Here is a 24,710-nt window from a genome sequence, read left to right as displayed (position 1 = left end):
ATGTTAATAGTTACATACTTTTGCCACAAAGTAACATATCACCAAGTACCATTTATTACTTTTACATTATAATAAACACTCATGATTCTTTTCCAGTGCCATCCTTGAATCTTCTTGCATGAGAAACTTCCCACCTCATGGTTATCTAGGGAAGTAAAGACCATGTCCCATAAATGAAAGCAGACTCCACGATGTTCCTGAAGCCAGGCCACAGGCATTAGTCTTGTGCTTTCCCAGTACAATACTGTCTTGAGATATGCTGATTTGAAAGCTGAGGATGAAAACTCTATGATGCCCTAGCATCATAAATATCACACACAGGATCTGAGCAGAGCAGTGATCTTGGTATTGACCTAAGATCATTTCTGCTTGGCTTGATGTTGGACATACAAAGCGAACTGAAAATCTAGCACATGCCTCCAAATGAATGAATGCCATACCCACTTATGGTAAATTCTATATCTGCTAAAGAAGCCCAGTCTGTTGTTCACAAGTATAATGTTGACTAAGACCAGTCTTCTTAGCCTGGATGTGGAAATACCTTCCCAGGCTCCCCTGTTGCTTCCCATCCTTCCCCCTCACCCTCCTCTCCTCCTTCTTATCCTCCTGCTTTTCCCCTGACCCCTTCTCTCCCTCCCAGTGCTCTTCCCCCTTTCCTTTATCCTTCCTTCTGATCTCTTCTGTCCGTACTACAGTCCTCCCTCTTCCCCTGTCTTTCTCCCCTCACCCCTCTTCTCCTGATTACTACTCCCCTTCACTCTTCTACTCCCTCAGTATTTTACCTCTGACTTTCTACTCAGTTTTAGGGCTCTTATCATGAAACACAGAAATAAAATTCTACTCTTTTTTTTAGTTGAAAAAAACTGAGACTGGACAATTTTAACTTTTTAAAACTGCTTTTAATTCAGTGTGGAGTGTGTGTGTGTGTGTGTGTGTGTGTGTGTGTGTGTGTGTGTGTGTGTACATGGAGGTTACAGGACAGCTTCATTGTTTCTTTTCAACCCTCTTGATCATAGGAATCTAATTCAGGTAGTTGAATTTGGTGACAAATGACTTTACCTACTGAGACATCTCACCTGTCCAGTACTGGACAATTTTAAATCAATTATCCAGATTAGCCAGAATTTCTTAGAGTGCCTTGCCCTTATTAACCAGTCCCAGAACAGTTACATCATGTCATTTTAACAGTCCTGATATGTTGTCTGGAGATAAATGGGATGCATATTAAACTCTAGTAAGAAATAAGAAGAGTATAAATAACATATTTTTTTAATTTTCCATCGTCATGGTAGCTGTATATTTGTATCTAGTCTATGTTCATCTGACTTGGGTAGTTAGAAGGCAATATAAAAATCATTGAGTGGAGACCTGGGAAATCACCTCATGCCTCAGTAAGGTAAGAGGACTTTGACAGTTCAATGTTCAGTTTTCTATAATTATCTAGAAAATAGAGTTTTATAATTTGTCTGCTTGAATCAGAAGATAACTGTATACGTTACTTTTTGTTGCTATGATAAAATATCAAATGGATAAGAACCTTTACTTCAAAGTATCATTATAAGTCCATTAATTTGAAAGTCTTTTTATTAAATTTATTTGATTCTTTGTAATCTTTTTGCCTTTTCCACACCTGAGTTCTCTCAACTTTGGCCAAGTAGGTGCCATCAAGTTTACTGCTATTTTTTTTAATGTCACTCAATTTCTTTTAATAATTTCACCACATTCAGTAACAACAACATGTTTCAAATTACTCTTGTACATTTTCTTCTTCCAGACCTGAAATCAGCAGTTTCCCAAGGAGTCTTGGATACTTTTAATGGGTAATATATTTCTTTTAAACCACAGCCTGGTTAGCAAGAGTATTCATTGTTTTTTGGTATTCATTGCTTCGAGGTTTTTAGTGAAATAAGTGAGAAAATATGTATTTTTTAAAAGTAAATATTATTCCTAAGCTCATGCTGATATTTTCACCAATTCAAACAAAGAGCCCAGTGTTTCTACTGCCTTGGCCTCTGTATTTTATTAACTCCTTTTCATTTTTCTGAAAATATCTTAGTTCATGAAAACATTAACATAAATCATATATATATAGTCTCAAACTGCCAATATTAACATTTCCAGAGATTAAAAAAAAAAAAAAAACGATTGAATCGTTTAGAAGTCGCTGTGGTTTCCCATTTTATCCTTAGACTCTACAGTCAGAATGCTGTGGTTGAAAGTCAATTGGAATGAACCCTCTCTGTGCCACTGCCCCTCCTGACACAGCTAGTATAGTTCACTTGTCTAGGGCTTTTTAATCTTTGCTGGTTTTTTTTTTTTTTTTGGATTAACCATGATATAAGCTTTGTGTTATATCTAATACATGGCTAGAATACAAAGAATGAAAAAGTACATTGGCTTTAGAGAAGTCTTTTCCATCCCTGATCCTTTCTATGTCCCTTCCCTCCATTATAGGTAACATGATTACTAAGTTTTAAACCCAGATTCAAGAGAAAAAATTAATAAATGTATGATTATGGGTCAAAGAAATTGCTCAGTGGGTAAGGACTCTCAGTGTCCAGCCTGACAACCAGAGCTAAATCATTGAACCAGAACGGTGACTTCCACAAATGTTGTCACCACCATTGTGCTCCGCCTCACCGCAGACCCAGGAGCAAACGAGCAGGCCATGATGGATTGAGTTCCCTAAATTAATAAGCCAAAGTTTATCTTCACTCCTTCAAGTTAAACATGTCAGGTTTTCTGTCACATCGACAAGTAAAGTAGTTAATACAGGTCTAATCTTCCCAGGTGTGTCAGGAATACGAAAGAAGAGAATGTTTAATTACGTGTGTGTGTGCACGTGCATGCACATGTGACATAGCACGCTGTAGAAGTCAAAGAACAATTTGTGGAAGCAACTAGTTTCCCCTTCCACCATGTGGGGCTCAGGGATTGAACTCAAGCCATCAAGCTTAGCAGCAAATATTTGAATCTGCTGAGCCATCTCACCAGCCCTGAAAGACTATTTTTAAATTAATTTTAACTGAATCACAAAATCATAAAAATTCTACACATCAGTTAGTACCACGTGATGCTTTAATACATGCATATACGTTATACAATGTTCAAACTAAATTAAAAATATATTATCTTCAAATATTTATATTTTTCTTTGTGGTGAAAATGCTCAGAAAAGAGATATTTTTAAAGCATAAATTTCAACAAATAAATAGATACAGATGAGTATGTATTGCATAAAACATATCACTAGTAACTACCGCCATCCCACCCCCATCCCCTCCTCAAAGAGGGTAAGGCCTCCCTTGGTTAGTCAACACAGGCTGGCATGCCAAGTTGGGGCTGGACCTAACCCCTGCCCCCTGCATCAAGGCTGAGTAAGGCATCGCACCGTAGGGAATGGGCTTTGATATCTATTAAGGGGCTGATGAGAATCTGGAGATCCAGGACTTTGGTATCAGTCAGTTTTGGTTAAAATACTAATTCTGCCAACTCCTTTCATGGGTAGATTTGGACTAGTTGCATTCATTTCTCTCTGGGTCTTTGATAGTCCTGAGATTGTGCCAAAGACAACATCTGACTCAGACTAAGCAAATAATACATATTGATTTATATCTCTATCCTGCTCTAAAATTCTGTGACATAAAAACTTAAATTGCACTTGAAATTCTAACAACTTACCAGCTGTAGCCATTTTACATGAGCTGCTGACCAAAACACATATTTATAATGAAGCAGAAGGACTAAGGAATTCTTCATTGGAGAGCTTCATAGCCAGAGTACTTCTTGGTTTATCTTATTTCTCTCTGCAGAGATATTATCTCTGTCCCCTCTCCTTCAAGCTTGCTACTCTTCCCAGTACTCAAATGCAGCACATACATTGGAAACTAAAACTTTGGGGTCAGTTAATAAGAAAATTGACAATGTAAGATGGGCTTCACCCAGTCCTTCGTAGGCAGATTTTTCTGTCCTGCCTGCCAAACCCAAATAACCACACAAAGACTTCTTATTAATTATGAAAGCTTGGCCAATAGCTTAGGCTTCTTCCTAAGTAGCTTTTACAACTTAAATTAACCCATAGATTTTTTTTATTAATATATGTTCTATTGTGTGTCTTTTACCTCTATTCCATTTTCTGTCTCTGACTCATTCTGCATCTGTCTGGCCTCTCTGCTTATCTTCTTCCCAGAATTCTCTCTGTCCCAAATATCCTGGCTAGCTATTGGCCATTTAGTTTTCTTTGAGGGATGGGGGGTTTTGAGACAAGGTTTGTCTGTATAGTTTGGGTGCCTGTCCTGGATCTCGCTCTGTAGACCAGGCTGGCCTTGAACTCACAGAGATCCACCTGGTTCTGCCTCCTGAGTGCTGGGATTAAAGGTGTGTGCCACCACTTCCTGGCTTTAGCTTTTTTTTTAAACCAGTCTGAGTGACACATATTCACAGTGTACAAAAAGATAATTCAACAACAGTCCTTTGTGTACTCAGTTTGAGAAAAGGCAAGATGCAAGCAGCCACACACCAGGGCACAGTAGAGATCACATTATGTCTATAACACTGAAACACTGACCAATTAAATTTGAGACACAGGTTAAGTACATGAAGATCACCTCATCTCAGGAGAGATAAAATTCAATGAAAGATCAAATCGTCATAGCTAATGAGTCATGATTCTCCCCCTTCATGTGGAGTCAAATACCTGGTCCAGTTCTCAATACGTCAAGTCATTCATCTCTGTATCATCATGACAGAAAGTAAATTCTTTGTCCAGAACATATTGTGATGGTTAAGGTTTTCTGTGAACTAGATTGGAATTAGAATCTCCTGGGAGACATAACTTTGGGTGTGTCTGGGAAAGTATTTCCAGAGAGGTTTAACTGAATATAGATCAGTATATCCCAACAACTGGGATCCCAGACTGAATAGAAAAGAAAAAGGTGAAAGCTAGATGGGTACTATAGTCATTTTCTCTTCATATAGACTTGAAAGTAACGTGGCAAACTACCTCATGCTCCTGTGACTATGCCTTCCCACCATGAAGGACCTTATATCCCCTCTTAAATTGTGAGCCCCAATAAATTATTTTTTTAGGTTGTTTATCTCAGGTATTCTGTTACAATGGGAAAAATAATATTGTCATTAAATAATTTAAAGTTTAAGAATGTCAATGAACATGTTCACATTTGTCTTGGCTATGCTATACCTTTAAGTATTTGAGTTGATGTCCTATGAAACACCAAGAGTCAAGTGTTTTCAAAAGTAGCAGAAAAATCATAAAATCAGTCATTATCGTTTGCTACTTGAAATGTGTTGAAAGTAATATAATATAAAAAAAAAGTGGGTTAGGTACAATGAGAAATTATTCATATGGTAAAACACTACTTAACTGCTTATGATAATTTATAAGAAAATATCATTTTACAATTTTACAGATGGAAAAAATGAATTACAATTTTGCAATCAAATGGTTCAGTTTCATATCCTGACTAATTTACTTACTTACTACCTGCCTTTAAAATGAATTTTTAATCTCAAGCCTCTATTCTCATGTGAGTTGCTAATACCATTTTCAGGGTCTCATGGATAATTGTGAAATCAAACTTGAACTCCTTCAGACTGTCTTCCTAGGTTTAGGAGCTTTTCTTTTTTATTATATTTTCTATTTTTTAAAAAACAATTTTCAAATTTAAATACAATTTGATTATATTCTTCCACTCCCCACCTTCTTCCAGAATTTCTCCCCTCCCTATCCACCAACTTTAAGTTCTTTCTCAACAAACAAAAACCCAGTAGAAATAAAAAATCTCCCTAAACCAAAATGAATAAACACACACACACACACACACACACACACACACACACACACACACACGTGCATACATACATACATACATAAAATCACACCCAAAAAGAAAAAAAAAAAAACGGGTTGGAGAGATGGCTCAGCAGTTCAGAACACCGACTGCTCTTCCAGAGGTTCTGAGTTCAATTCCCAGCACCCACATGGTGGCTCACAACCATCTGTAATAAGATCTGGCACCCTCTTCTGTATACATAATAAATAAATAAATCTTTAAAAAATGAGCTGTAATATTAATTAAAAATAAAAGCATGGAGTCCATTACATGTTGGTCAACTACTACTGAACATGAGGCCTGTCCTAGAGTAGTTGATATACTACTCTATAGTAGTAGGTATAAGATGAAATCTCAAAGCTGTTTTGATTTGCATTTCTCTAGTGGCTAAGGAAGCTGAACATTTGTTTACCTGATTCTCAGCTATTTGAGTTTCCTCTATTGAGAATTCTCTGTTTAGAGCTGTACCTGTTTTTTAATTAGGTCATTTGTTTTCTTGATATCTAGTTTATTTTGTTCTTTATATATTTTGGATATTATCTCTCTATTAGGTGTGTAATTGGTGATAATCATTTTTTCAATTTATAGAATGCTGCTTTGCCTGAATAACAGTATCCATTGCCATCCAGAATCTAAACAGTTTCACGAATGTGATCCTAATTATTAGTTGTTGATCTTAGTTCCTGTGCTAATAGTATTCTGTTCAGAAAGTCTTTCCTGTGCCAATGAGTTCAAGACTATTCCCCACTTTCTCTTCTATTAGGTTTAGTGCATTTGGTTTTACATTTTGGTCTTTGATCCTTTTGGAGTTTAGTTTTATGCAGGGTGACAAGTATGGATTTATTTGCATTCTTCTACATACAGCCAACCAGTTTGACCATGCGTTGAAGATTCTGTATTCTTTCCAATGTGTATTTCTGACCTCCTTCTCAAAAATCAGGTGTCCATACATACATGACTTTATTCCTAGGTCTTCAATTCTATTCCATTGATCAATGTGGTTATTTTTGTGTGAACTCCATGCTGACTTTATTACTGCTCCTTTGTAGCACAACTTGAAATCAGGGATGGTGACACCTCTAGCAGTTCTTTTACTATCTAGGATTGTTTTAGCTATCCTGATTTTTTTATATTTCCATAGGAAGCTAAAAATTGTCCTTTCAATATCTGTGAGGAATTATGTTGGAATTTCAATGAGGATTGCATTGAATCTGTAGACTGCTTTTGGTAGAATGACCAATTTTACTCTATTAATCCTACTAATTCATGAGCATGGGAGATGCTTTCCATCTTCTGATATCTTCTTCAATTTCTTTCTTCAAAACCTTGAAGCTTTTATCATACAAGTCTTTCATTTGCTTAGTTAAAGATATCCCAAAGCCTTTTCTAATTTGCATAGAGCCATATAGAAAGGTTGTGCCAGCCAGATTCAGCTCAGTATGATCTATAATATTTAGTTAAATCTTTGTAAAGACTTAAGTAGATAAATCTAGACAACTGTTTTAAAAGAGTGCATTGTCTATTCTCTTTATTCCCTTCCATAGCTCCATGATAAATTTTCCTTCAACAGAAACTATAAACTGTTAGTAACAAAGTACTCCTGTCACTCTGTTCAGTTTTCTATTCTCTCCTAGCAGAGACAGTCATCTCAAGAGCTCAGTGTTAAGTAGGGAATCTGAGAAATATTCTGATAGCAGAGGATGTCATAGCATGTCTCCTTCATCTTCTAACCAGACTACATGTTACTCCCACTCAGAACTTTCTGGGTAAGATGATACCTTCACTTGAATCTGAAAACCACTATTACAGCTTACTTCAAAGCTCTAGCCTACCACCTTATGATCATCTTTGCTGTCCGTCAAAATAAAACTGTCCAAGTGCATTCCATAAAACCCTATGTGGCCTAAATAATTTGTGTTATCATAGTCCATTATGCAAGTAACATCATCATTTACTTTGACTATAGTGTACTTTGTATACAATGTGGTGGGTTTAGCAGACTCAAGCACAGTCTTGCCACCTGCCATTAATAAGTTTTTTACCAGAACAATCATGGTAATAATGGATTTGATCCCATAGTAAAGGGTGTGCTAGTAAGCAACTGTTTCCTTTTCAATCTAATGTGTTTTGTGCCATTACTTTTAAAAGTTGGGATATCTTTGTACTCATTTTCATAGTCATGGAAAGAATCATTAACACACTATAACATAAATTATATTTCTTACCACCTATCCAATGGTGTAGCAAATGAAACCACAAGACACCAAAATTCACGTGTGCTGAGGGAAAAAAAATGGAAGTATTTTCAGTAATGGTAGAGACAAAGGGAGACTGAAGACCTTTGGCCACATGATAAAGCTTGGTTAGGGCAAGGAAGATTTCCCTTAAGGGAGTATGGCAAAGGCTACAGCAATTGTGTCAAATGCTGGACATTCCAAAACCAGGAGGGATTGTGTAAAAAGCTGTCCTCTGTCTTGCTTTCTGGGAATTCCTGATCCTACCAGAGAACCTCTCATTTGAGGTTCTCCTCAGCCAGCCCACAAGCACTCTCTCATTCTTTTTGCCCACTTTGTACCTAAGTCATGTGATGAAAAAACATCAGAAAAGGCATTCCTTGTTTTGCTGTTCCATTTTATGTGCTAGCCTTCCCAAATGAAGGGAAATTTCAGGAGGGATTCTATCCTTTCCCTGGTCTCATTTCAACTCATTATTTCCACAGTTTGGGATCTAGTTATGTGGGAAGCATAGGTGTCACTATAAATGACAATCTGTGACAGAGGGCAGAACTCCTGCCCTCTAGAAACCTTGAAATTTCTCATGCCTTGTTAGAAATTACTGCCAAGATTCTGCCTCCTACCACTAGTTTGTAGCAAATGCAAGGACAGAAATTGAATTCCTTCTGTCCTGGGGCGCTTGTAAGTGACAGTGCTAAGTGTGTATACACAGCTATTGTTTAACTGAATAAGTGCTAGGCTGGATCAAAAGATAATTCAAATGAACAAGAGAAAACAGAATAAAAGCATAGAAATTAGACACAATGCAGTGGGGAAAGTACAGACAGCTGGATCCAGTAATGATGCTGAAAAGCTGAGAGAGAGAGAGAGAGAGAGAGAGAGAGAGAGAGAGAGAGAGAGAGAGAACTGGAAAGCTAGAACATGAGTCTTTAGGATAATTCTTATGACTTCTAAGATTTTTTTTTCTTAGCATGATGAGTTGAATTTCTTAGTTCCTAATACTTCAGTTCTGACTCTTGGTCAAAGCTGCTGCAACTACAATCATTGGTTGTGACTTAGTATGGGAGCAAAAGTTCTCAAAAAGATAGCCCATCAAATGAGTCCCAAAACCTATCTACTATCAGGTGAACTGATTGATCTCATTATTCCACCACCTGCAGTGATATATCACATTTTTTTGTGAACTAAACTGGGACTAACGTCCATCTGAGAAATTGATGATTTGTGTTCCTCATCAGGGAAACTGCACTACATTAGATTGATGTGATATGTGGAATGTTGCTCTTTTGGGGGGCCCATCACCCAGATCCCAAATAAATCACACACAGAGGCTCATCCTTAATTACGAATGCTCGGCCTTAGCTTGGCTTGTTTCTAGCCAGCTTTTCTTAATTTTAAATTATCCTATCTTTGGCCCGGGGGCTTTTATTTTTCTCTATTCCTATATATCTTTTTTTTCCTTCTTACTCCATTGCTGGTCGTGTAGCTGAGCGGGTCGCCCCTGAAATCCTCCTTCTTCCTCTCTTGTTCCTTGATCTTTTTCCCATATTTCTCCTACTATTAATTCTCTCATCCTTCCAGCCCTGCCTATCCTTTCTCCTGCCTCACTATTGGCCATTCAGCTCTTTCTTAGACCATGAGGTGTTTTACCCAGGTAAAAGTATCAGTTTCACAGAGTTAAACAAATGCAACATAAACAAAGTAACACACCTTGAAATAATATTCCCCAACAGGAATGGAGAGCAATGAGCCTGTCCCTGCCTTTTGTAGCAAATATGCATTCCTACAGAGCAGAGAATATGAGTGAGGCTGGAGGGTCACAAAAAAATGTGATACATCATGCAGGTGGTGGAATAAAGAGATCAATCAGTCCACCTGCTAGTAGATGGGTTTCAGGACTCACTTGATAGGCTCTCTCTTTGAGAACTTTTGCTCCCATACTAAGTCACAACCAATTATTGTAGTTGCATCATCTTTAACCAAGAGTCAGGATTGAAGCATTAGGAACAAAGAAATTCAAAGCATCATGATAAGAAAAGATGTCTTAGAAGTCACAAGAACTAGAAGGGCATTACTAGGAATTAAATTTACTCTTTAATTTATCCTTTGAAAGCTCCATACACATATATGGTATGTTTTGAGCATATCCACCCTGATGCCTTCCAACTTCTCCCAGACTCCCCTACTACCTCCTTCCTCCAACTTCATCTCCTCTTTTGTTGTTTCCATAGCTCATCTAGTCTAATTAGTGCACAAGTATAGGCCCATCCACTGGAGCATGGGCAACCTACCAGGACCACACTACTAAGGAAAGCTAGCTCCCCTCCCGCACCACTCCTTCCCCAGCGGTCATCACTGTCAAGAACACTTCAGCTAGTCTTACATATATCCAAAAACAGAACTCAAAAACAAGGACATAAATCATATCTGATACATTTTACAAGGATATGAAGAGAGAAAAGAGAATCAAATTCTAATACTATCTAGGATTTCGTGGGTGGCTGTTATTGTTTACTGAGTCATTGCATTATCCCCATAGGTTAGGTATGATTATGATATTAATAGCCTCATTTTAAATATTAGAAACCAGAAGCTTAGACATATCACACGAATTTTCTGATGTCAACCAGATGAGTTTGGATTCTGATTTCTCTAACCTCAGAGTAAACTCCTGATGACCCAGGCTAAGTCCTTTGAGAGTGCATACAAGGGCAAGATGTCTCAGATTTGCATGTACAAAACCGACATTTTTTTTTCTCTACTGAAACTAGAATAATCAAATGTGGGTGGACTGTCTATTATTTCCATTTACTCTACAGTAATCCAGTGTGGGAAGACTATCTCAACCTAGATAAACTTGCAATCTGCAGCTTTGGAAAGTCACGCCACCCTCAGTTCTCAATTTCCAGACCTATGAAAGAGGGAACTTAAATGCTCTTAAAGTTTCTTTCCTCTGTAAACATTTATGTTCTTTAGATTTGAGTGAATCAACTCACATTCACAAAGAATTGCCAAGGACTTAGAATCTTCATTCACTTTGTTCTCTTTCTACAAAGAAAGTGTATGCTATAGCCCATCGGAACTGGTAACCAGTCTATCAGAGACTGTAACCAAAGTAAAAGGAATAATACTATTTTAGTGGAAAATGTCACCAGTTTATATGTAGGAGCCCACAGAGGTTTCCTAGTGAGAGCTGAGCTTTCTTTACACAACAGGGCTGCATAAGGGGATGACTTGACCATGTGTGTGGTTACCAGGTGTTTAGAAGGGTCTACACTTGGCTGTGCAGTGTGCTTTGATCTAGCAATGGGGAGGTCTTTTGCCCAGCCCCTTGGTATTGTTATAAAAAGCCATTTTGAAGAGACAGAAGGGGCCGGTAGATTTTGACCCAGGTCCTCCTGAAGCTATCCTGTGTTTTTATCTGTCTCAACTCTGCTATCTTTCTATCTACAAATTCCTTATTCCTCTCTCCTCCTCATAGGAATCCTATAAAAGATGGGAGCTGGCCTCCCACAGATGGTGCCCTGAACAGGGACTTAGGTTCAGGGATTCCCACATTTATAGCATTCAGTGTTCCCTGTAATAGCGTTGGAGTGTCATGGTACTGGATACTAGACCCACAGATCAGTGAAAGACAGAACACTTTTTACTCATTATCTTTCTGTTCTGCCCTCTAAAGATACTGTAAATCGAAAAGTATCCAGTCTTTTCTTACTTGAAGGTTGAACCCAGGGAGCCACTTACTGTCACCCTGCACAAGAAATTCCACATGTAAACAAGCCTAGAATCTAGACTGCTTCTCTCCCTCGTGACCTGGATCAGTAGCAAAAGCAGCTACTCTCCTGGACCTCATTGCCAGCTTCTTTGGTGACACCCTGTCTAGAAACTGTAGGCCCTATGTATAGACAAAAGGGACTTTGTATAAAGATTTAGACTTCTCCTTCCCAGCAGGCCAGAGGAAACAACACAGGAAGTGTGTCTTACATGCATCATGTTTATGAAGTGACCACTCATTGTAAAAAAAGATTTACAACAAGTGTAACCTGTGTGGTTGAGGTCTGGTGACTATCATGGTGATAATCACGAATAAATCTACAAGCCAGAACCATAAATTAAAAAAGTAAATGTAACCTTAAATAACAACATTTCTCATTTTAAAAGCTCAGATATTTTTATGTTTATTTTTAACATTTATATTTTCACTTTATGTGTATGAGAATTTTATTTCCATTTAAGTATGCACAGCACAGGTATGCCTAGTACCCATGGAGCCCAGAGGAAAGTATTTGATAACCTGGATCTGGAGTTACAGACAATTGTGAGCTGCCTTATGGGTTCTGGGAATCAAATCCAGGTCTTCTGCAAGAACAGCAATTAATTGCTTCTGATGACTCAGCCATCTCACTATCAAAATTTTTATTTTGCTTTAAAATATATTTGTATTGAATACATGGATTTAATATATTTTGATCATATCCACCTCCACTTTTGTTTTTATGTTCTAAGAATTGAATCTAGAACCTTATACATGCTAGGCAAGTGATCTACCATTGAGCATGTCCTTAGCTAGATATTAGATTTTTATTTATACGGTGCAGTTCAATCTTTTTTCATTTATTCTTTGTGTGTGTGTGTGTGTGTGTGTGTGTGTGTGTGTGTGTGTGTGTGTGTGTATTAGATAGAGGACATACATGTGTATTATAGGGGTATACAGATCATGTTGTAGTGTGTGTGTGTGTGTGTGTGTGTGTGTGTGTGTGTGTGTGTGTGTATGAAGATCAAAAACAACTTGCAGGAGTGTTTTTCTTCCTGGCCCCATGTGTGCTCTGGGTAGCAGACTAAGGTCTTCTGACTTGATAATGAATTTTTTTTCTTCTGGGCCATCTTGTCAGGTCCCCAGTTCATTTATTTACTCATTTGTAACATCCATATGTTTTGCTCTACCAAAGTAGAGCACTTGTAAAGTATTTTACATGGCAAAAGTTCTGGAATTGTATATGAAGATAGGAGAACGATAAGATAGTTCATACACACTTAAAAAATTGCTGATACTCTGGAAGTGCTTAGAGATAGTTGAGCATACTGTATCTTGCATCAGAAAATTGAAATGCTAGAAAATATAAGTAGAATAGGATCTCTTAAGAATAAGAAAAACCACTATGCTGTAAAAATTTTTGTTTTGATTGTGTGTATACATGTCTCTGTGCATACACACACGTGTATGTGTTTTCCATGTCTGAAATGTAAAGTATATTTCCTATCATAGTCAATTTTTTAATGCTACTTTGTTATTGGACAGCCTAATACTCTTTACACAATGAAGTAGGAGGAAGTTATAGACTGCATGCATTGGAGTTCACCAATGTCTGTAAACATTACAAGTATGCATTTACAATAAAAATACTTCAGTATTCTAGACTGTGTAGAGAATATTTGTGTGACACTTTATATTACAATGTGTGTAAGACATATCCCCTGGTTTTCAAAATGACACCCCCATGTTTTATGGTCTCAGTGACCATTTATATTTTATGGTTCAGACAACTTTCTCAAACACTATTCTTAGTACTCTTGCTGACCAGGACCACCCAGGCATGGCAGGATCAACAACAGAGCCAGTTAAAAGTTAAACCCAAAACACAGCACACATAAGACCACTGCAGTCCAGGGGATGAAATGATCACTTCAACCAAGATTGAGAGTGAAGAAAGATCCAAAGGAAGGAGTATTCAAGCTACCATTTGAGTTTGAAGCTTTGCCTATTTGAGGAACAGTGACCAAATACCAATTTATCTTTTCCTCTTATTTGTGTGAAGACAAAGAACGAATAAACTGTCACACAGGACCTTTAAATAACATGTGGCTTGATTTCCAAATGTTTCACTTCCTGTCACTAACAAGAAGGGGAAGCTTTAACATCTGGTTGACACTGATGTCTTGCTCCTGACACTGCTGGATCCTCTCAGCTTTGCAATCTCATACAGCAGGTGGCATGTTTCCCTCTTAAAAGAAAGTAAGTCACAGGATAGCTAAATCACTTGCTCAAATGTCCACAGTGTGAACATGGGAAATTTGTCCAGTTCCAAGGATGATTCTTCTGAAAACAAACTCAATCTTAGTGTGGAAGGTAAAAGATTTTCTGGGAAGTGATATACTGCTGGTCTATGTCAGAGTATGGCTCTGTAGGTTAGAATTCAGTTAACCTCTATAATCATTTTCTTCATTAAAGGATGAATGTCTGAAAGTCACCCTCTATGTGTGAGTGAGTGCCATCCACTAAGTCTCTTAAAATATCCTTGACGTTATTTACTGGGCAATAATTATTGCCATCAGGATATCCAAAATGTTGAATGAAAGCACATAACTGTTTATTGTGTTACTCTTGTTAAGCAGTATTGATTGTATGGACAAGAACTTAATATAGGGATTTATGTGACAAAGTAGATTATTTTCAAAGCAGCAAAGTTTACCTGAAACAGAAATTTCAAGCCACATTCCATGTACTTACTGATTCCTATCATCTCCACTTAAAGTAGCAGGCACTTTTTTATTTCATAAAAAAGATAAATCTCTTGCGTGAAACTAGGAAAGCCACCACTTTTAGGACATTTCATGTTTTTAGCTTAAATGTGAAAGAATCCATGTACAATGAACAATGCATGTTCCAGTGAAGATAATGAGGCCTTTCATGTTGGTCTCTTTCAAAGTTCTCTTGCATAAACAACTCACAATTCTCAATAAAAAGACAAGAGAAAACCAAACCAAACTAGTGGGAACTCATGAACTTTGGACTGACAGCTATGGAGCCTCCATGGGACTGGACTAGGCCCTCTGCATAAGCAAGACATTTGTGTAGCTTGATCTGCTTGAAGGGCTCCCTGACAGTAGGATCAGAATCCATCCCTGGTGCATGAGCTGGCTTTTTGGAGTCCACTACCTATGATGGGACACCTTGTACAGTCTTGATGCAGGGGGAGGGCCTTGGACCTGCCTCTATGGAATGGGTTGGGAGAGAGGCCGGAGGGGCGGGAAAAAGAAAGACAGGCGGAATCTGTGGTTGGTATCTAAAATGAATAAAAAATTCCTTAATTTAAAAAAAAAAAAAGATGTCTTTAGAAATTTATCTATTCTACTAAATTAGTGCCAACACACTTAGTTTTGGTCCTGTGCCAGATATTGTTTTGAATAAAGTCTGTGATTTAAATTGTCTTAAGAATCTTTGAAATATACTCTCACTATTCTATTTATTATACAAGGGAAGGAAATCAAGATTCAGCATGACTAAGTAACTAATAAATTATCAATATGGGTTTTTATAATTAGGGAGTTTCATCTTGGCTTATAAACTTTTTTATATTTTCTTTATACTTAAGGATTTCATAAACGTATAATACAAAGTGTGATCATATCTGCCAGTGGCCATGTCAGAGGAGCAGCAGGTGGCAATTGAAGTTCAAGGTGTCAGTCCACCAGGAGGAAACTCTCTGATGGGTGAATCTTGGTTAGACAAGGCCCCGAGACCACAGACCCCAGAATGTCTTTTGCTTCTATTGTGCCTTTTGCCATCCTCCTCTGGTATCTGGCATGGTATGAATGGGTGTGGGGAAATCCCCACTGCCTGTAATGTAGGGTGTTTCTCTCTTGGAAACATCACATTCTACCAGGCATTTTTACTTGTGAATTATTATGAAGATGATTCCTTCCTAAGTTGTACTGCCTAATTGATAATAATGTTAGTTTAAAAAAATAAGTAAAACAAGGAAGTTGAGCAGTGGTGGCGCACACCTTTAATCCCAACACTCAGGAGGCAGAGCCAGGCAGATCTCTGTGAGTTCGACTCCAGCCTGGTCTACAGAGGGAGACCCAGGACAGGCATCAAAACTACACAGAGAAACCCTGTCTTGATAAACTAAATAATAATAATAATAATAATAATAATAATAATAATAATAATAATATAAAACAAGGAAGTGTCACACAGCTGGAACACATGAGTTTCTACTGAGGAACCATATAGACTGTGGCTCAGGTTAAGAATTAAGGAAAACAATTGAGTCCTAGTTAGCCCAAGTAGCTTAAGTTCTTTCAATCTTAATGTTGGAAGATATGTGCACAGGTTTTGGAGTATACCATTAGCTGAAACAAAGCTTTAAAATACCTTCAGGTTAGACCAGATGCTTTGATAATAGTTTTAAGATGAAGGACCCCAGAATACAATCAGAAGTTCACAAGGACACATAGTTGAGTTGTAGATTCATTAGGGTAGAGTCAAAAATAAAAAGCAACCTGATTATTGCTAACTGACATACTTTCCCTTGCTATGTTTGGTTGATAATCAAGGGTGATGATTAATTCCTTATACCCTTTTGCCCTCAATCTCCTGATATAAAACAACTATTGATGAGCAGGTATGTACTCTAAAGATTTAAAGTAGAGCTGACCGATTCTTTTTCATATATAAAAGTTTAGGTTTGTGATTCCTTTAAGATTCCTTATAAGATTACCTTTCAAGATAAGTAATAAAGTAATTGGCCCTTTCTTTGTAACTTCAAAATGCAGCCTGCCAGTTAAAGACCTGACTGAGAAGAATACCTTCCTTGCCTACATGATTAGTTTATAACAAGTTGCTTGGGTATGAATGTATGTGGGTTCTTGGGATAATTTGTTTTTCACCTGTAGTATGTAAAATGTTTAATCATGTGAGGGATATGGGAAACATGCCTTTTTTATTTGTATTCATTCACCTGAAAAACAGAATGTAACCACATTGTAATTTTTATATTGCCTGAAAGATTTTGCTGGAGTATCTAAGCTGCAAGGGAAAGAATAAAGATAATTAGAAAGAATTAAAATGGACTAGAAGGAAAACATCAAGAATGAGAGTTAGAAGGAAAACAACAAGAATGAAAGAGTTAAATGAGTTAGAAGGAAAACATCAGAAATGAAAGAATTAGAAGGAAAACATCAAGAATGAGACAGAAGAAACTAGAAGGGAAACATCAAGAAAAAGGATAGAGTTAGAAGAAAAACATCAAGAATGAGAGGAGGAAATCACCAGGAAAATAAAGAATAGAAAATGCAAAAGAAGAATAAAGGAAAGGTCTGAAGGAAATCATCAAGAGAGTGTGTGTCTTTTTTGCTAACCCCCTCAGACAGAAAAGTCTTAGCATATGCCCATGCTGTGGATTCCTTTTGAGCCCTGGGCTGTCTGGAGGCTGGAACCCCAGGCAGCGATACATATCCATCCCTGCTCCCCTCCAAGTGCCCCACTGAACATGGTATTCTCTGAACTTCATGTCTCTTTTTCTTTTCTTTTTTTTTTTTTAAATAACCTACTAAGTTCAATTAATGTTGCCCAAATATGTATGGGTGTGAGACCATTACTAGAGCATGGGAAATCTACCAGTGGCCACTCACTTTAAAAAAAAAAAAGTCTCCTTCTCCTAGTAGCTACCAGTTATCAACTGTCAATATCTCTTCAATAGAAGATGGTGCCTGGAGAGTATCTCCCCTATCTATGCTGGAATTTTGACTTGCTAGATTGGTGTGCTGGTAAACACAGCTGATATGAGTTCCAGAGTGTGTAGCCCATTGGTACAGATGCATTTCATGGGACTCCTACCCAACATCTGGCTCTTACATTCTTTATGACTTTTCCTCAATGTTCTGTAAGAAATATTGGCTTGGGGTGAGGAATGAGAATGATGTCCTTAGGGCTAAGCACTCAGTCTCTTACTCTCTGAACCTCCAACAATAGGAAACTGAGTGCTCAGCCCTAAGGACATCTTAGAAAGCCTAGAGACCAGAGATAAAACCAAACACTACTGTTCTGAAACAACAACAAAAAGCATTAATAAAATAATTCCTATTGATATTCTGCTATACTAATAGATTGGTGCCTTATCCAGTCATCATTAAAGAGGCTTCCTCAGCAGCAGATGCGAACAGATACAGAGACTCACAGCCAGACATTACATGCAGAAAGAGTCTAAATGGGATGTCTCCATCAAATCCCTCCTCTCAGAGCTCAGGGAATCTCATGGAAGAGGAAGCAGAAAGATTGTAAGAGTCAGAGAGGATGGAGGACATCAGGAATACAAGGCCCTCTGAATCAAAAGTAAGGCACATATGAGCTCACAGAGACTGAAGCAGCAAGCACAGGGCCTGCATGGGTCTGCATCAGGTCCTCCATAAATTTTAGCTTAGTATTTTTGTGAGACTCCTGACTATTAAAATGAGTGTGTCTCTGACTCTTGTACCTGGTCTTGGGGCTCTTTTCCTTCTGTTGGTTTGCTGTGTTTAACTTCCATACGATAGTTTTTGCTTTATCTTATATTTTATTTTGTTATGTTTGTTGTCATCTCTTAGAAGCCTGTTGTTTTCTAATGAGATACAGAAAGAGTGGATCTAGAGGGGAGGGAAGATAAGGAGGAACTGGGAGGAGTAGAGGGGAGGAGACTATAATCAGAATATATTGTATGAGAAAAGGATCTATGCTCAATAAAAGAAAAAATGAAAAACAAAGTCTATTTTCCATTTAAAAGTCACCTGTAAAACAGCCTTAGATGTGCTGTTTGTTTGTTTGTTTTGTTTTGTTTTTGTTTTTTGGTTTTTTGTTTTTTTTTTTTTGGTTTTTCAAGACAGAGTATCTTTGTATAGTTCTGGAACTCGATCTGTAGACCAGGCTGGCCTCGAACTAACAGAGATCTGCCTGCTTCTGCCTCCCCAGTGTTGGGATTAAAGGCATGTGCCACCATCCCCTGGTTTTAGACATGACTTAATGAGATATCCTAAGGAAGGCACTGTGTATTTTAGACCCAGAAGACCTCAAAAAAAAAAAAAAAGGAAAAAGAAAAAAACAAAGTAAACAAAAAAAGAAGAAATTCCCTTCTCTGGAGCAGTCCTCAAATCAAATCAGACTTTGGTTAGTTACTCCATAACAATTATGCTCTAATTATTCCAATGAGCACCTGTTACCTCATAAGACAGCATGCAGCATGCAGGATCTGGTGCCAGGTAAGATCATTGATGTCTTTTGTCCCCAGAAGCCTGCACAACACCTTCCCAAAGCACAAAAGCTAGCCAGCTGGTTGTCTTCAGACTTATTTCCTTACATTCTATAGCTAAAGTGTGTGTTGCCTACAGAAATTGGGTCTGTGTAGTTATGGTGGATAACCAAGTGAAATAGCAATAGCCAATGATGTTTTGGAGACCTCTGAAGTCTCCCTGACCAATAACTACTAAGAAGAGATACCATACCTTTCACTATGATTTTCATTAAATAACTCAAGACTTCCGATAAAAGCACTGTCCACCCATGCAGGATAATTCTGTTTGAACTCCATTTTCTAAAGTTGTATAATGAAATTAGCATACTAACTAATAGGTTTCTATAAGGAATTTTTATGTGTGCTTAGTTGTTTTGGTTAATCCATCAACTACTTGCGTCTCTCCCCATCTCTCTGCCCCCACATCCACTTAATCCATTAACCCCAGTAACCCCCACTTCTTTCATATCTCATGTATTCTATCTCCCTAATTATATTCTTTAATTAGATTGTGATACTGTAGGCTACCGTATGACTTTCCATACTCTTCCTTTGGGTTAGTCCTCCATCTCCGTGTTTTCTATCACCTCCTGACTTTAGCCTTTCCACCCCCAGTATTTCTATTCTCTACTTTCCTTTTATTTATAATCTACTACCCGTCTCTTAGCATGTCAGGGTCCCCTTTCTAGTTGCCAAGCTTCCACTTGTCAGCACAAAAGCTTTCAGATAGCATTGCAATGTGTTTCCCAAACTGTTTTCCAAATAAATATGCACTCTGAAGAATATTAACAACTTTTTTCATACCAAATTCAAATTTTGAGACTTTACCAGTGCATAAATACTTGTTGAACAATTTTTCTTAATCTTAAATACAGTAAAAAGCACTGAAAAACTTTCAAGTAAAAATATACATGTGCATATACATTTGTCTATGAACATATACACACAGATTTTTGCATAATGTATATGCACATGTGTAAAATCCTTTCAGCATCCATGAACTAATAAATTATATAAAGTTAAGCATTCTTGTAGTATATTCATAAAGGAATTGGTTTATATCCATCCTAGTTGAGGTCTTTATCAAGTTGTGATACAGAAACCATCTAACAAGTCTATATTTCTAACATATTAAAGTCACAGAGTAAAAAGAGTATGTTTTCATCCTCCACAGTTTTCTTCCCTTCTGTGGTGATTTGAAAGAAAATGGCCCCCAAAAGAAGTGGCATTAAAGGGAGGTGCAGCCTTATTGGAGTATGTGTGGTTGTGTTGGAGGAAGTGTGTCACTGTAGAGGCAGGCCATGAGGTCTCACATAGGCTCAAGCCACACCCAGTGAGACAGTTCACTTCTTGTTGCCTGCAAGATGTAGAACTGTCAGCTACCCCTCCAGCACCATGTCTACCTGCATACCACCATGTCCCACCATGATGATAGTGGACTAAATCTCTGAACTGTAACTGAACCACTACAATTAAGTGTTTTCCTTTACAAGAGTTGTCATGGTTATGGTGTCTCTTCACAACAATAGAGACCCTAACTGAGACAACTTTTATGGGATATGGCACTCCAGTTGCTCTTAATAATGACAAAAACAAATAGTCATCTGACAAGAGTGTGAGAAATGTAAGACCATTGCACATCTGCTAGTCCACCCTCTGCTTCAAAGAGTTCACAGACATTGTGAGGACACATTGTTGATTTATAGAAAATTTCAGCAAGAAAAGTTATGTCAGTTCAAACTTTCTTGAGGTATACTGACCTGCTGTATAAAAGGAGTTCTTAGTTAAAACAAGCTCCTGCCGCCCACTTCTTTTTTCTCTATTTATGTGGTTAACACAATATTTCAGAGTGCTGTCTTCAGAAATGGACAGGATTTAATTGTAGTTCCATCAGGAAAGCCATTTATCAAATTTATTTTTAACCGATATATAAAAGCATAAATGCTGTACATTAATGGAGAAGGGTATAAGATCCAATGTGTGTTTTCACTTTGTTTAAATTACATCAAATATATCAATCTTGTGGTGAAAAAAATACTTCAAAATCCTACCTTATATTTGTTCAAAATCTACAACATAGAGTTGTTATGTATAATTTGTTACTCTGCTAAAATCACATGAGCACCTCCTACTCCTGTCTGATGCAAGTGTAATATCCACCACCTTCTCATGTCCCCGCTCTGCAGCTCCGCTAACCGCCACTCTGCTCTCTGTGAGATCAACATTTCAGGTTCCATGTGTTAGTGAGGCTTCATAGTACTTGCCTTTGTGTGGCTCTCTTATTTCACTCTGTATAGTGATCCACAGCTCTGTTTTGATTTAGCAAATGAGGTGCTCACATTCTTTTCATGGATGGATAATGTTCTAATAATAATGTTACCATACTGTCTTTATTCATTCTTCATGCCATAGGCAAGTTGGTTGTTTCTTGTCTATTGTGACTAGTGCTGCAAAAAAGTAGGAGTCCAGACATCTTAATAACTGTCTGACTGACTGTCTGTCTGTCTATCTGTCTGTGTCTATATGTGTGTCCAATGACACAAAGGCTGGATCTTGCAGCAGTTCAATTATTAATTTTTTGAGCAATAATCTTTTCATATTCTGTAGTGGCTGTTTTAATTCTCATTCTCCCCAGTTGTGCTCAAGAATCCCCTTCAACCACACCCCAGTAGCTCTTATTATCTTTAGTCTTCTTGGCAAGTGCTATTCTTACTGGGGTGAGATGCTATCTTTCCTTGCATTTATGTATAACTAGTGAGGTTGAATATTGTTTCATGTACCTGTTCTGTGTCTTCTTTAGAGAAAGGGGTGTTTCCCGTGGGGGCTTATGCTCATTTCTTAGCTGGCTGTGCTTTTTATTTTGTTTGGTTTGGTACTGGTTTGTTCTGGGGTATTTGCTACTAAGATTTTGGAGCTCATTTCATCTTCTGTGTGTCAACAACTGTTTTGTGGACATTATAAACATTTTCTACGTTCTGTAGGTTTTTTCTGCCCCCTACTGCTTGGTTCCTTTGCTTTCTAGACTTTTGGGTTGGATGCAATTCTATCTGTCAATTTTTTTGTTTTCTTCCCTGTGCTTTCGAGTTCTAGTCTGAAAAAAATCTGTTCACCTTAATATCCTGGAACGTTTCCAACTTTTTGCAATGCTTGAATTTAAGCCTTTAATTTATTGCGAGTTGGTCTCTGCAACTAGCAAGAAGTACAGATTAGAAAAGTCTTTTGTTGTTTTGTTTTTTGGGTTTCTTGTTTTGTTTTGTTTTTGCTTTTACTTTTGCTTTTCCAGAGAGCAACTTGCTTTGTAGCCTAGACTAGCCTCCAACTGTGCACCTGCTCCCTCAGCCTCTGAGTGTTAAGGTAACAGGCATACATCACCACACTCATGCTCAGCTAAAGTCATTGTTATAATAGCTAGGCAGAGATTTGAGTACAGAGTTGTAAACTATACTTCATGATAATAAAAACAACTTGTACCAAATTGCATAATCTGCATGGCACAGTGGCTTTGTACATACGGACACACATACACAGAGGCATAATCTTACACTTGAACACCTGCCCAATGAATGAGCTAGAAAACTTAGTGTGATAAACCACCTACCTCGCACAGTCACCTCCTTTAACTGTGGTTTACATTCATGTTACATCTTTTTAAAAACATTAAGGATTTGGGAGAATCATGCTGCAGTCTGAAACTATTAGACACTATTAAGGTGATATATTTTGGCAGCTTATCTACTTTATCCATGTCTAAGTTTTCTGAATTATAAAGTTAGGTCAAATTATACAGGGTCATGATTCTTTTGCTATATGTACCAAAATAAAGTATGTATGTGAAGTTGCTTTTATTTCTTTTCTGTCTGTGTTTTATTACTGTGACTATATTTTAAAATGATTTCTTTCCAGTGCCAAGGCCTTGTTTATGATAGCCAAGTGCTCTACACCAAGCTACACCACAAGTCCTTCCTTTTCTGCCCAGTGTGTATTGATCACGTTGCCTGCTCCTTGACATAGCCAGTAATTTTTGAAAAAACATTGAGTGTTTTGTGTGTTGCATTCTTGAGTATCTGCATTTTCTTGTCTTCTTTTAAAAAGCATTTTGTCACATGGAGTCTTGTTTTCAAGCTTTGATAGAACACTCCTGAGTAAATCACTCAGAGATAATTTTATGAAGACATGTTCCTTTGGAGTTTGCATCAAATTTCTCCAAATTAAAACAAATTACCTGATCTCTTAGTGTCCTAGCAACACCTTGGTTTTATGTATTCTAGCAATATTCTGTTTATATGCCCTTGTTAGCTCTTTCCCTATGCCCTAGTATTTTATCTTATATGATCTGTCTAGTACTCAACAAAGACTTGGGGTTATTTTGATCAAGATGAGTTTTTGTTTCCTAATATTTAACAGTTTTCTCTTTTCCTTTTGGCAATTACAAATTACCTCCATTTATTCAGGGCAGAGATAGATGATGATGACCTTTTCAAATACAGCTGAGAAGATATAAAACAGAATGTGAAATGAATGGACACATTTCTGATAGAAAGATGGCAAGGGTCACATTGAAGCCATGTGTCACTTTTCCTTTTGTTGGCTCCGTGCTATTTGCAGTGACCAGAGTTCAGGAAGAACACCCTGTCATCAGGGGTTCATTTGGGGATTTGTTATCAGGGAGGAAAAGAACCCAGTGGGAATTTGGAAGGAGCTCACTTCTACACAGTGCACTTCCACTCTTAGAGGACACAAACACGGTGCTATTTTGAGGTTGTTTAACTTTCCAAAAGCGTTGTCAATAACGATAAAGTAGTTTTCTGCAATAAAATTAATATTAAAAATAAAAAACAAAGAGATAGCCTGTTGCAATCTATACATGTGAACTCTATAAATCTGTGGTTGTGTTAAGTTCAAAGAATTTGATAACAAGACAGCAAAAACTTAAGTTTCAGGAAGCTCCATTTTACTCTTTCTGTCTGTCCTCATCCCATCTGTCCATGTACTCCAAGTGACGAGACTGTCGTGTCACTAAGCTGACCCTTTCAGCATTCAGTACTTCTGAGAAAACATTTCTCAGCATAAATAACACTTGAAGTGGGTGAAATTCTGTCAGTTGAAAACATTTTAAGAAAAACCGAGAACTTGATTTCCCTCATAGGGCTGCCATCTAACTATTCAAATAAAAACTGTAAGAGTGGTCTTTCTAAAGAGCTGTACACTTGAAAGCACAAAACTCAATTCTTAGAAAGTAAACTCCTATTCTCTTCCTACTGAGAAAAATCCAGAGAAGCCGATTTGCAGGAGGTCATTGGAGAAGCAGCAGCTCCACTATTTGAGTATCCTCTACAAAATTAATTAGAACCTTCTCCAAACAGAAGCCAGGACAGGAACTGATATTGGCCACCAGGTGGCAGCCATACCTCAGTAACACACAGAGAAAGAGGGCGCAGGCTGCCTGCCCTCCCTCTGACTTTGCCATATTTACAAATAAGGCGAGTGTAGTCGTGAATTCCGCTCATAACTCACTTTCTCCCTTCCCTCTTAAGAAAACGCAATCTCCACCTAAAGAACTTTCACTTCTCTGAGCC

The sequence above is a fragment of the Peromyscus californicus genome, unplaced genomic scaffold (genome assembly GCF_007827085.1).
Source record: "Peromyscus californicus insignis strain IS unplaced genomic scaffold, ASM782708v3 Scaffold_9__1_contigs__length_137607984, whole genome shotgun sequence".
In the NCBI taxonomy this organism is placed as follows: Eukaryota; Metazoa; Chordata; class Mammalia; order Rodentia; family Cricetidae; genus Peromyscus; species Peromyscus californicus.
This window is presented reverse-complemented; position numbering follows the sequence as displayed.